Source organism: Tupaia chinensis, unplaced genomic scaffold (genome assembly GCF_000334495.1).
Source record: "Tupaia chinensis unplaced genomic scaffold, TupChi_1.0 Scaffold000066_1, whole genome shotgun sequence".
Lineage (NCBI taxonomy): Eukaryota > Metazoa > Chordata > Mammalia > Scandentia > Tupaiidae > Tupaia > Tupaia belangeri.
Window position 1 is genome coordinate 2287520 of NW_006159525.1, and position 11217 is coordinate 2298736.

The window sequence follows — 11217 nt, forward strand, 5'->3', positions numbered from 1 at the left end:
TCTCTAATGTCTCTCTCTATCTGTCTGGCGAGCGCACGCGCCCTAGAGCAAAAAAACTCTCTCAAAAAAAAAAAAAAAAAATCAAAACCAAGCAATATCTAGCCCCCTAGTGAGGCCGGGAGTGAAGCGACAACTGAGACCTAGGCACGTGCCAGGTAGACTGGAAGCATCCCCTGGTGGGCTCCCTGGAGGTGGTATTCACCCAGAGCCCTTCCGAGCCAATTTACATGTCACAGGAGGACCAAGCGCAAAGGAGGCCCAATAGGGAAGTAGCTGCCGCACAGTCAGGGAGGATGATAGGAAGCCATGGTGAGCACCCCCTCCTCCAGGAAGGCCGAGTCCCGAGTCACGAAAGGTTGAAGTGGAACACGGCACCCTCTTCCCACTCAATAGTGGAAGTCGCTGAAGGGTGCCCGAGGAGTCTGGGGACACAGACTTCACGCTGCCGGAATGATGCCGCCTGGGACTCAAATCCTGCCCGCAGGAGGGCTGTGGGGCCTCAAGCAAGTGGCTTCCTCCTCCCCGGGTTTCCGGCTGTATCTACCCCATGGTGGCCGTGGGAACCATGTGCAAAGTCTGACACACGCAGGCTCGTCAACGTGAGCTCTCACTACAGACACCTGCAGAGCAGCCGCTCTTGAGGAAGCAGCCCCGTGCTTTAGCCACCTACGTGTCCGTGTCTGGGAAAGTTTGGGAATGCAGCAGGGAGACAGACTTCTAGCCCTCAGTCTGGATTTGACTCCATGACCTGAGACCACGTGACGATTCTGGGTCAGGGTTCCTCAATTTAGGCTGATGCTCCTCCATCATCGGGCTGTCTTGGGCTTGGTAGGGTGCTCAGCAGAATCCTCGGCCTCCCCCCAGGGCCATGCCCTGCCGCGCCCCAACCGTGACGGCATGGATGTCCTTAGACACGGTCTGCTGGGACTAAAACCCCTCCTGGCCAAGGATCCCTGCTGTAGGGGAAAAGTGACAAAGAGTTACCGCGTTTGGTGACGTTTCCTTTACTTCCACAGAAGCCTCGAGGAGCACTACCTCGCCGGGAGGCTGTGGAAATGGCACGCAGAGTGACAGGGACTGCTCCGGTGGTGCGAGGCGAAGCCTTTGAAAGGGTTTAAAATCCGTCCTGTTCGCCCTGGCCCTGAGCCAGCGCAGGCCGGACTCGAGGCCCGTATGCACCTCTTACTCTCTGTACTTTGTTCTCTGTCACTAAGTGACAATCACAGCCCACAAGTGGTGGGCCCTGCAGAACCATGGCCGTGGCCGTCCACTGGGGGAGTGCACCCCAACTCCAACCACTCACCTCGCTGCGGTTTGGGAGCGTCTCCCCCAAAGGCACATGCTGAGACTTGCTTGTGACAGGACTAAGGGGGTGAGACTTTGATGACGGTGTCAAAAGGCGGGCCCTTTGGGAGGAGATCAGGATTCAGGTCATTAGGGTGGGCCCCATGAGTGACACAGACCGCCCTCACCACGGTGACACCATGCCTGGAGACACCAAGAGACCCACCAGCGGTGGCCCTGGGCCCCCAGCTGCGAAGTACACCTCCGTTCTTGGAAGTCACCCCGTGTCAGGTGTTTTCTGTTATTAGCGACAGAATGAACGAGGCACCCCTTCATGACTTTCGCCTTTACCCACAAAATGATGCCTCTTATTCAACATTTTATTTAAATCAACTCCACTCGGTCTTTCCTCATTTAGACACCTGCTTTCGACTTAAGCAATCGTCTTTAAGGCTTGTGTTTGTGTTCTTCTTATGTTTTTTTTTTTTTTTTTCCTAGTGCATTTAAAAATAAGTAGATAAAATAAAAGGCACTGGTGACCTATCTGAAACCATCCATGCGCCCTCAGTGGAGTTTGGAACGGCCTTTGAACGACATGGAAACACAAGCCTTCCGGCCGAAAGTGCGCTGCAGTGTAAAGCAGAACTGGAACCGGGCAGGACTTCCACGCTGATGCCCATCACAGAATCCGGAGACTGCTGAGCATGGCGACAAGACCGGCTGCTCCGCTGCAGATTCTTCACACCGAGGGGTCTGGACTGGGACACCGACGGAGGTGAGGCTGGCTTCTGTCCCTGTGCCAGAGGCCACGGTGGGCTCCAGCCACCAGGGCTACCTGGTGGCCAAGGAACCTGTCCCCACAGGAGAGCTGAGCGGGTTCTGCGTCCTCTCTGCTGGGCCCCGATTCTCTGCAGAAGGCCTCTCACCTGTCTGAGTGGGCAGAGCAGATCTGTGACCCCGAGAAATGCAAGGGTGCTCCCCAGCAGCTGCCCCGTGGTCAGAGGGAGCGGAGCACGTGCACCCTGGGCCTGCTCCTCCAAGGGCAACTCCCTGTTGGTGTCGTCAGAGATTCTTCAACTTATCCCCGTGCCCCTCAGACCTGGCCTTTCTCAACTTCTTCACCTTTTCTAATTCTGAGCCCGGCTCCCTGGAAGCGTCTGCTTTAAGGAACAGATGGTGTTTGGAGTACTTACCCCAGCCCATGCCTCACACGGGGAGGCCGGGCCCTCGGGAGGCTGGCCCCTTGGCAGCCATGTTTGGACTTCTCGCTCTGCCTGGTAGCCACAGCCGATTGGCTCGGGGGTGACATGTGACCTATGCTGAGCCAATCAGAGGCTTTCCTGGGCAGTTTGCTGGAGACCCAGAGCCTGGGAGTTGGAGGTTTTGCCAGATGCTTCAGCTTCCTTTCCACAAATCTCCCTTGGCAGGGTGGAAGCGGATTGTGCAGTTCACACGTTCTTGCCTAAGATGGTTCTCAAGGCTTCGGTCATTCTTATGTTGATCATAAAACTGAGAGGTCTGGGACATGGGAAGGTTCTAGAAGCTACCTTGCACCTGTCTCCCTGGGTGACCAGGTAGGTTTGTGCCTAGTTGCTTATAGGTCAAAAATGACCCCAGTTGCTTGATTTTGTTGAGTTCTTAATGTAGGGATGAGATCAGGGTGAAGTGAGTGGGGTAATCCCACTCCCCTTAGTCACAAGATTTACAGGAGCACTAAAACACTCAGCCGTCCAGGTGAACAAAATGGTCAAAATTAACAAAATGGTCAAAATTAATACCAAAGAGTCCCATGATGAAGAAAACACCAAAATCCTGAAGACAAGACTCATCACAGCACCAGACCAAGCCATGCTGGAGCCTGAAGCCAAAGGAAAATTCAGTGATCCAGTCGGCGGGGACCTGGCTGATCTTCAGTCCTGAGTCTTGGACATTCCCATCCCCACCCTGAATCTGGGGCTCACGGCTCGCCTCACCCGGTCCAGCCTGGCTTAGTGTCTGTGACCGGGGCTCCCCACCTGGTCTTCAGCTCCCTGCCTCATCCTCATGTGACAATGCCAGTTGCCTGTCCCTGGCCTCTGATTCCACAGCCCCATTGCTGGTGACCACAGTCTGTTCCCCAACCAGCGCCGGGAAGAGTTTCAAATGGAGATCAAATCCTACCACCCTTCTGTTCTAGGGGGGTCACTGGGCTTTTTGACTTGAAGGTTGCCCACCTCCCTTCCCCCCATTGGGCCGCCCATGCCCAGGCCTGGCTCCCATTAGCAGCCGCTGCCACCCACCCGCAGGCTAGCAAACGTGGAACAGCTGTGTGCAGGAAATCACCTCCAACCCAGCCCGATGGCGCAGGGATGTCTTTAGTTAACGTAAATAGGCTTTTAACGTTCAGTTTTTTCTCTTTGCGCAAAATACCTATCATTAATTCTGACTTGTGAGATCAAACAGTTAACAACGTGTTGATCCTAGCTTACTTTCAAGTGATGTATTGTATCATTTCAGAGAGTTACGGGGGCTGGTACTCCCTCTGACAAATGCGGCCGAGTCCTCGAGTCCTCGAGCAAGGGCTTGCCAGCGCCAGGGAAGGAAGCAATTAACAGCTCCGCTCCAGGGTTCCCAGCGCCGGTCTCATGCCCCCACGTTCCCCAAACACTGGCTTTTCTTTTGTGTCCCGCCTTTTTCTTTTTTCAACCCAAGGAAATGAGTGTCTCTAATTCATCCCTTGGAGCCGCGTCAGAGGTAGAGTGGAAAATAAAAGGTTTGGTCGAGCATCACGGGGGCTTTCTCCCCCTCATTGACATGGCTCTCTGCAGGGTCGCACTAAGAACGTATTTCTCTCCCTGGCAGTTGGGTCACCTTTGTTTTCCCAGGGAAGACTTCATGCATTTCAGTACCCTAAGTCCCAGCAGTTCCAAACAAGAGCATATGCTCAAAACCCACGGTCACAGGGAACTGTAAGCCACTGACACAGGCTGGGTGTACAACGGGATTGGTGCGGACGGTGGCAAACTGCAGAACCATACCCAGCCTGAACGGGCCGCCACTACTCAGAACCACAGACTACGGCCAACGGTGGGTCCACGTTTCAGGGGAACCTGGAAATCTGGATTTTTTGAGTAAAAAAACTTAAAAATACGACACAGGCCAATCAAAAACAGGACCAAAGAGTAGCAGATGAGAAACTCTGCTCTCTAATCGAGTTTCTTGCACTGGAGTGTGTTTGGTCTCAGGGCACAAGCTGGTGAGGGAAGGAGTCCGGAAAACTCTGGAAGGACTGAGGTTCACCATCCAGGAAGGGTCATTTTATTAGGAGTTTTCTTGGGGGGAAGTTTGTGGAATTTCATTGGTGCACAGCTAAATGCATCGTTATGATATTAATACAAACAGAGATATAGAGCAGACTGGAGAAAACAAATCAATGGAAAAAGGCAGAATGTTGGGACTGGCAGGTAGCATAGTGGTTGAGGCGCTGGACTCCCACATGACCGACTGCAGTTTAAGTCCCAGACCTGGTGGCTTGCTTTTCTACTTCCTCCTTCTGTCTCTCTCTGGTCAATTTAAAAAGAATACTGATAACTAAAATTAAACAAATAATGCTTTAAAAAAGATTCAGAAATTGTGCTTTGCAACAGATAGTTGTACAAAATAACCATTATCGATCCTCACTGGCAAGATCAGTTAACATGTTGATTGTAACTTACTGTGAGTAATGTATCATTTTGAAGATTATGGGGTTTCCCTAAGCCCCCAGTTTATATGCGCCTTTTATTATTTTCTTAAAAATTTTGCCAGAGAGCACATGTGCTCACAGAGATAAAGAGAAAGTAAGAGGGAGAGAGAGAAGGTGAAGAGCAGCCTCGCCGTGGGACATGGTCACACGATCCCTCCTCCACGGCTCCCTCCTCCCAGGCTTTCGAGCACGCACACACGTGCACCTGCGCGTTTTTCAGGCTTCGGGGTCCAGATTTGAACCGCCCAGGTCAGGCCCTTCTCTCCTGCTCTCTGGGGCATTCTGAGGAAAAGTTGAGATCCCAGGAGACGTGGCTCAGCCCCCTGTGAACTGGGCGATGTGACCGCAGTGGCCTCCCGGGGTCGTGCTGCGTCCTCAGTGAGGTAAGGCCCAGCGTGGCGGTGTGCACTGTGAGGAGCAAGACTTTGTCTTCACAACAGAATGCACGGAAAGTCCTGGAGCAGGGAGAAGCGTCATTTCAGCCGGGGGGATTATTACCACTCCTTAGAGACAAAGAAAGGGGTCTCCCGAGAGACATCTTGATCCTGGAGGCGCAGGGCCTCCCGCTGTACCCTTCTGTCGTTGCCCCCACCCAGCCCTTCTTCCTCTTTCTGGACGCAGCCCACCTCCTCCGCCTGTGCCCCCTCTCTCTGTGAGTAAGTGCTGGGTTACGGCGTCCCCTCGATGGGGACAGCTGTGTTGCAGGCCAGCTTCACTGTCCGACATGGAGCTGAGGCCCTCCGCCTGGCCCTGGGAGCCTTCTGCCCCGCCAGCTGAAGTCCCCTCGCTGGTTTGAGTCTGGTCTTCCTGTCCTGCCACCCTTCTGTCCAGTTGTCCCTCTGGGGCAGTCCCACTCCTGTGCCCACACTCCCCACCGAGCACAGCACCGCGGGGCTGGCACAGCTGGCTGGTCTTGATTCCTTACTCCGACTCCGTGACAAGTTGTGAACTGGAGCTGTCGCAGACAGGAGCACAACGTGGTGCCTGTCACCTCCCACCCGGCCTCCTGCATGGCGAGCGTCCCGTCTGCCTCCAGCCGTGCCGACGCTCAGGCCCTCTGCGACGCGGGGTACGAGTGGACACACAGCAGGCGTGCATCAGAATCCAGCAGACGCAGCGCGTGCCGACCTCGTCCCGCACAGGCTGCCTGCTCCAGTGGAAATCATTTCTGGCGGGATGCTGATACGATTGGGGTATGCTGAGTGATTTATGGAGTCGTTAAACATACACTAAATCAATCTTGCTTTTTTATTTTTTTCTAAGGTGGGGGTGGAGAAACGACATCCCTAAGGGGAAAATAAAGTCTCCGAGCTCGAATTTTCTACCCGGGGCCTGACATTGCGCAGAAAATGGCCACTGCTGTAACCCGAGCCAGCCAGTCCATTCGAGTCTGATAGTTTCTATGTTCCCCGAATCCTGCGAAATGTGTATCCAATTAGCCACTACTGAAGGGCCTTATTTATAAAATAATACTTTCGTGGTCAGGTTGCACTTTTTCCACTCGTCTCTGGTGCACGGGGCTCAGGTTGCAGGTTCCGCCTGTGATTAATGGAGACAAACAGCGGATTTCTGCTGGCATCCGCGTGCAGGGTGGAGGCCCGAGCAGATTTCCGTGCGGCACCCAAGCCCTGAGAGTCTCTGTTCATCCCGGCCTCACCCAGGAACCCGGGTGAGGAGGGCGGTGGGCCGTGCTGGGTGGGAAGGGGGCACGCGAGCAGTAGGGAAAATGTGCTCACAGAGATAAAGAGAAAGTAAGAGGGAGAGAGAGAAGGTGAAGAGCAGCCTCGCCGTGGGACATGGTCACACGATCCCTCCTCCACGGCTCCCTCCTCCCAGGCTTTCGAGCACGCACACACGTGCACCTGCGCGTTTTTCAGGCTTCGGGGTCCAGATTTGAACCGCCCAGGTCAGGCCCTTCTCTCCTGCTCTCTGGGGCATTCTGAGGAAAAGTTGAGATCCCAGGAGACGTGGCTCAGCCCCCTGTGAACTGGGCGATGTGACCGCAGTGGCCTCCCGGGGTCGTGCTGCGTCCTCAGTGAGGTAAGGCCCAGCGTGGCGGTGTGCACTGTGAGGAGCAAGACTTTGTCTTCACAACAGAATGCACGGAAAGTCCTGGAGCAGGGAGAAGCGTCATTTCAGCCGGGGGGATTATTACCACTCCTTAGAGACAAAGAAAGGGGTCTCCCGAGAGACATCTTGATCCTGGAGGCGCAGGGCCTCCCGCTGTACCCTTCTGTCGTTGCCCCCACCCAGCCCTTCTTCCTCTTTCTGGACGCAGCCCACCTCCTCCGCCTGTGCCCCCTCTCTCTGTGAGTAAGTGCTGGGTTACGGCGTCCCCTCGATGGGGACAGCTGTGTTGCAGGCCAGCTTCACTGTCCGACATGGAGCTGAGGCCCTCCGCCTGGCCCTGGGAGCCTTCTGCCCCGCCAGCTGAAGTCCCCTCGCTGGTTTGAGTCTGGTCTTCCTGTCCTGCCACCCTTCTGTCCAGTTGTCCCTCTGGGGCAGTCCCACTCCTGTGCCCACACTCCCCACCGAGCACAGCACCGCGGGGCTGGCACAGCTGGCTGGTCTTGATTCCTTACTCCGACTCCGTGACAAGTTGTGAACTGGAGCTGTCGCAGACAGGAGCACAACGTGGTGCCTGTCACCTCCCACCCGGCCTCCTGCATGGCGAGCGTCCCGTCTGCCTCCAGCCGTGCCGACGCTCAGGCCCTCTGCGACGCGGGGTACGAGTGGACACACAGCAGGCGTGCATCAGAATCCAGCAGACGCAGCGCGTGCCGACCTCGTCCCGCACAGGCTGCCTGCTCCAGTGGAAATCATTTCTGGCGGGATGCTGATACGATTGGGGTATGCTGAGTGATTTATGGAGTCGTTAAACATACACTAAATCAATCTTGCTTTTTTATTTTTTTCTAAGGTGGGGGTGGAGAAACGACATCCCTAAGGGGAAAATAAAGTCTCCGAGCTCGAATTTTCTACCCGGGGCCTGACATTGCGCAGAAAATGGCCACTGCTGTAACCCGAGCCAGCCAGTCCATTCGAGTCTGATAGTTTCTATGTTCCCCGAATCCTGCGAAATGTGTATCCAATTAGCCACTACTGAAGGGCCTTATTTATAAAATAATACTTTCGTGGTCAGGTTGCACTTTTTCCACTCGTCTCTGGTGCACGGGGCTCAGGTTGCAGGTTCCGCCTGTGATTAATGGAGACAAACAGCGGATTTCTGCTGGCATCCGCGTGCAGGGTGGAGGCCCGAGCAGATTTCCGTGCGGCACCCAAGCCCTTCAGGCAGGAAAGGGTTCAGATGCCCTGTGCTGCAGGCAGGGCCCGACAAGTCCCGCGGGCTGATTGCAGGGGAAGTCTGGAGAATTTTGCGGTGAGGAAAACAGCTCCGTGGCCCGGCCAGGGGCTTGGTTTCTCCAATGCTGTGTGCATTGCCCTTAAGCTCTGGTTGGGTCGTGTGCCGGAAGCCTAGCTCAGTAGGGGGATTTCAAATTTGGAGCCGTAAGAAAGTCTGAGCCGGTGTGGTGCAGGTCCACAAGCTTTTCTGTGCAGGGCCCTACAGTAAGATTGTCAGCTCTGAGGACCAGACTGTCCCTGCTCCGTCTTTCCGGGCTGCTGTGGTAGCCACGGACACTACGTGAAAAAGAAGCATGGCTGTGCTGATAAAACTTTATTTACACAAACAGCTGCACGCTGGATTTAGCCCCTAGAACCTATTAATAGTTCGCCGACCTCGGTGTTGACCGGTCGGAATGGAAGCACAGGAAACCGAGCGAGCTGACTGCCTGACCCAGAGCCTGGGCACCTTCTCCAGGACTGCAGGCCATGAATCGGTCTAGTCTGTGGTGCAAGGAACGTCCCTAACTGGGGTTAGCTCCTCTCCAGCCCCTGTGCTGGGGCAGAAGCCTAATTCTGGGTTAGGTGAGCACTCTCTGCTGTCTCCCTGGAATGTCGCTTGTTCCAAGTCGGGAGCACGTGGTCCAGGCATGCCGTGGCCTCTGCGGGTCCTCCTCCAAGCCACCCTGACATCCTTGGAGGTGGCCACCTCCTCTGGCATGGCCCTTGGTTCTGGACAGCCACACCTGTGCCCTCTGCATCGAGACCCAATTTCTGCAGGGGCCCGAGACCCACGGCCATAGCTGGCCAGATAGTCATGGCTTCTGCCCCCGCTCCTCCGTGTCTGGGGCATTGTGAGGAACGTGCCAGGTCAGTGAGCGCGTGTCCCTCCTCCTGCCGCCGTGGCTGCAGCATGGCCACAGAATGGAGGACTACAGGGTGCGGCACCGCCCCCCATTCCAGCACAGCAGACTTTGGCTGTTAAGAGATCTGCAGTAATGGCTTTTCTGAGGGTGGCATCTTACAGATGGCAGCTCACAGCGCCTCTGGCCTCCCCGTTGCCCACCGATTAAGGAGGATGGAGAGCTCATCCCGCTCCCTCCACTCCTCTTTGAGCAGACCCAGGAAAGGAGCAGGCGGTGAAGAGCAGGGCCGCTGAGTACGGGTGGAGAGGAGCCCTCTGTCCAGGTGCAAGGTGGCATGTGAAATGCCAGTGGCGTCCCCAAACCATGGTGCCACGCACTTGTCTTAATTTCTAGTGGGATTACCGGTGACCCCATATAACTCACTGTTTGTCTTTAGGCCTCGAGACACGTTCCACTCGGGGTGTGAGAGAGCACGTGCAGGCAGTGCCACGGCCTCCGGGCGGCAGGCAGCACCGACGAGCTTTGGCAGGGCTGTCCGGGGTCCTTAGCTGGGAGCGGGAGTGGGCTGATGTCTCCCTGTGGAAACGAATCCTGCCTGCTCCCTCCTTGACCTTCCCGGCTAGAGATCCAGGGCCTCCTCTCCCCTGCCAGCCAGGAAGAGCCTGTTTGCCCACAGTTCCAGGGAGGTGGCTGCCGAACCCCAGGAGTCCGGGGTCGCCTTCGTTACCAGAAAACCAGCGGGTCCCTGCGGGCATCCAGTGGCTGCCCCCTCTCGGCTGGTCAGCCCTTCCTTCCTCCTGTCAGCCCTGAGCTTCTGTGAGGGCAAGCTCACTGGGCTCTGGGTGTCCCAAACCCATGGCAGAAGCCGTTCTCCTGTCTCTGTGTCCTTTTTTTTTTTTTTTTTTTTCATTTTTTGGAGAGGTTTTTGCCATAGGGTGCGTGCGCTCGCCGGAAAGACAGAGAGAGACAGAGAGATAGAAAGCGGGAAATCACCCCCCAGAGAGGATGGCCACACTGCAGTCCCTTCTCCTCCATTTTCCTCTCGGGATCTTGGGCATGCACACACACGCGCCCGGCGTGAGTTTAAGCCACCGGGTCCAAGATTCGAACCGCGGTCGACTACGTGGGAGTCCAGCGACACAGCCATTACGCTAACTGCTGGTCCCGCCCTGTGTCCTTTCAACCCAAGCTACTTCCTTTCTTATTGGCGGTCCATTAGGTCATTGGGAAAGTCATGGCGTAGTTTTCTGGTTTTCTCTGTGGAAATGCGTCAGACTTTCCCAACGACCCAGCGGTATGTGCCCGACCTCTGCCAAGGTCTGCCCTGGTGAGCCGAGACGGTACCGCATCACGGCAGTGGCTCCCTGCAAGACGGCACAGAACGGAGCAAGCAACCAAACACTCAAACACCAGACCTTTTCCATGACAGAGGTTGAACATCCCTACTCTGAAAATCTGAGATTTTAGTCAAAATATAGGCACCCGGCCAGCTGGTGACGTGACAGTAAAGGCACTGGGTCCCCCTTGGCTGACTCTGTGGTTTGAGGCCTGGACCCAGTCACTTGAAAAACACACTGGGTACGTGTGCGTGCATGCCTAAAATCCCAACAGGAGAATGGAGGAGGAGGGATTGTGGTGTGGCCATTCCCCTAGGGGGAGATTTCTTTCCCTCCCTCTCTCTCTGTCTCTCTTGCTAGCAGATCCATGCGCGCTCTGGCAAACATCAGAAAAGAACAAATAAAAAGCAGGCACACAGCACAGAAGAATGACCCTCCCGCCCTTTTTGCAGTTGGCCTTTTCTCAGGCCCAGAAGCCCTCTGCAAGCACACCCACCGGGATTCCATGCCCCAAATTATTTAAAAGAATGTCTAACGTTCCCTTCGGGCTATGAGGAAACGTGTATATAACATAGCGAGCTCCATGTTCAGACGTGGGCCCACCCCAGATGCCATATTATGTGCACGTAAACGTCCCAAAATCTCAAAGAGGCCTGCAACCCGA

At 55.3% G+C, this 11217-nt stretch overlaps 1 long non-coding RNA gene across 1 annotated transcript; it reads right to left on the reverse strand.

Annotated features, from left to right (window-relative positions):
• Positions 1–1760: 1760 nt before the first annotated feature.
• LOC102500764 (uncharacterized) lies at positions 1761–2571 on the reverse strand. The gene is made up of 2 exons (XR_333560.1): positions 2478–2571; positions 1761–2214 (listed from the first exon to the last, which is right to left on the reverse strand). It is a non-coding gene; the product is annotated as an uncharacterized LOC102500764 (long non-coding RNA).
• Positions 2572–11217: the final 8646 nt, after the last annotated feature.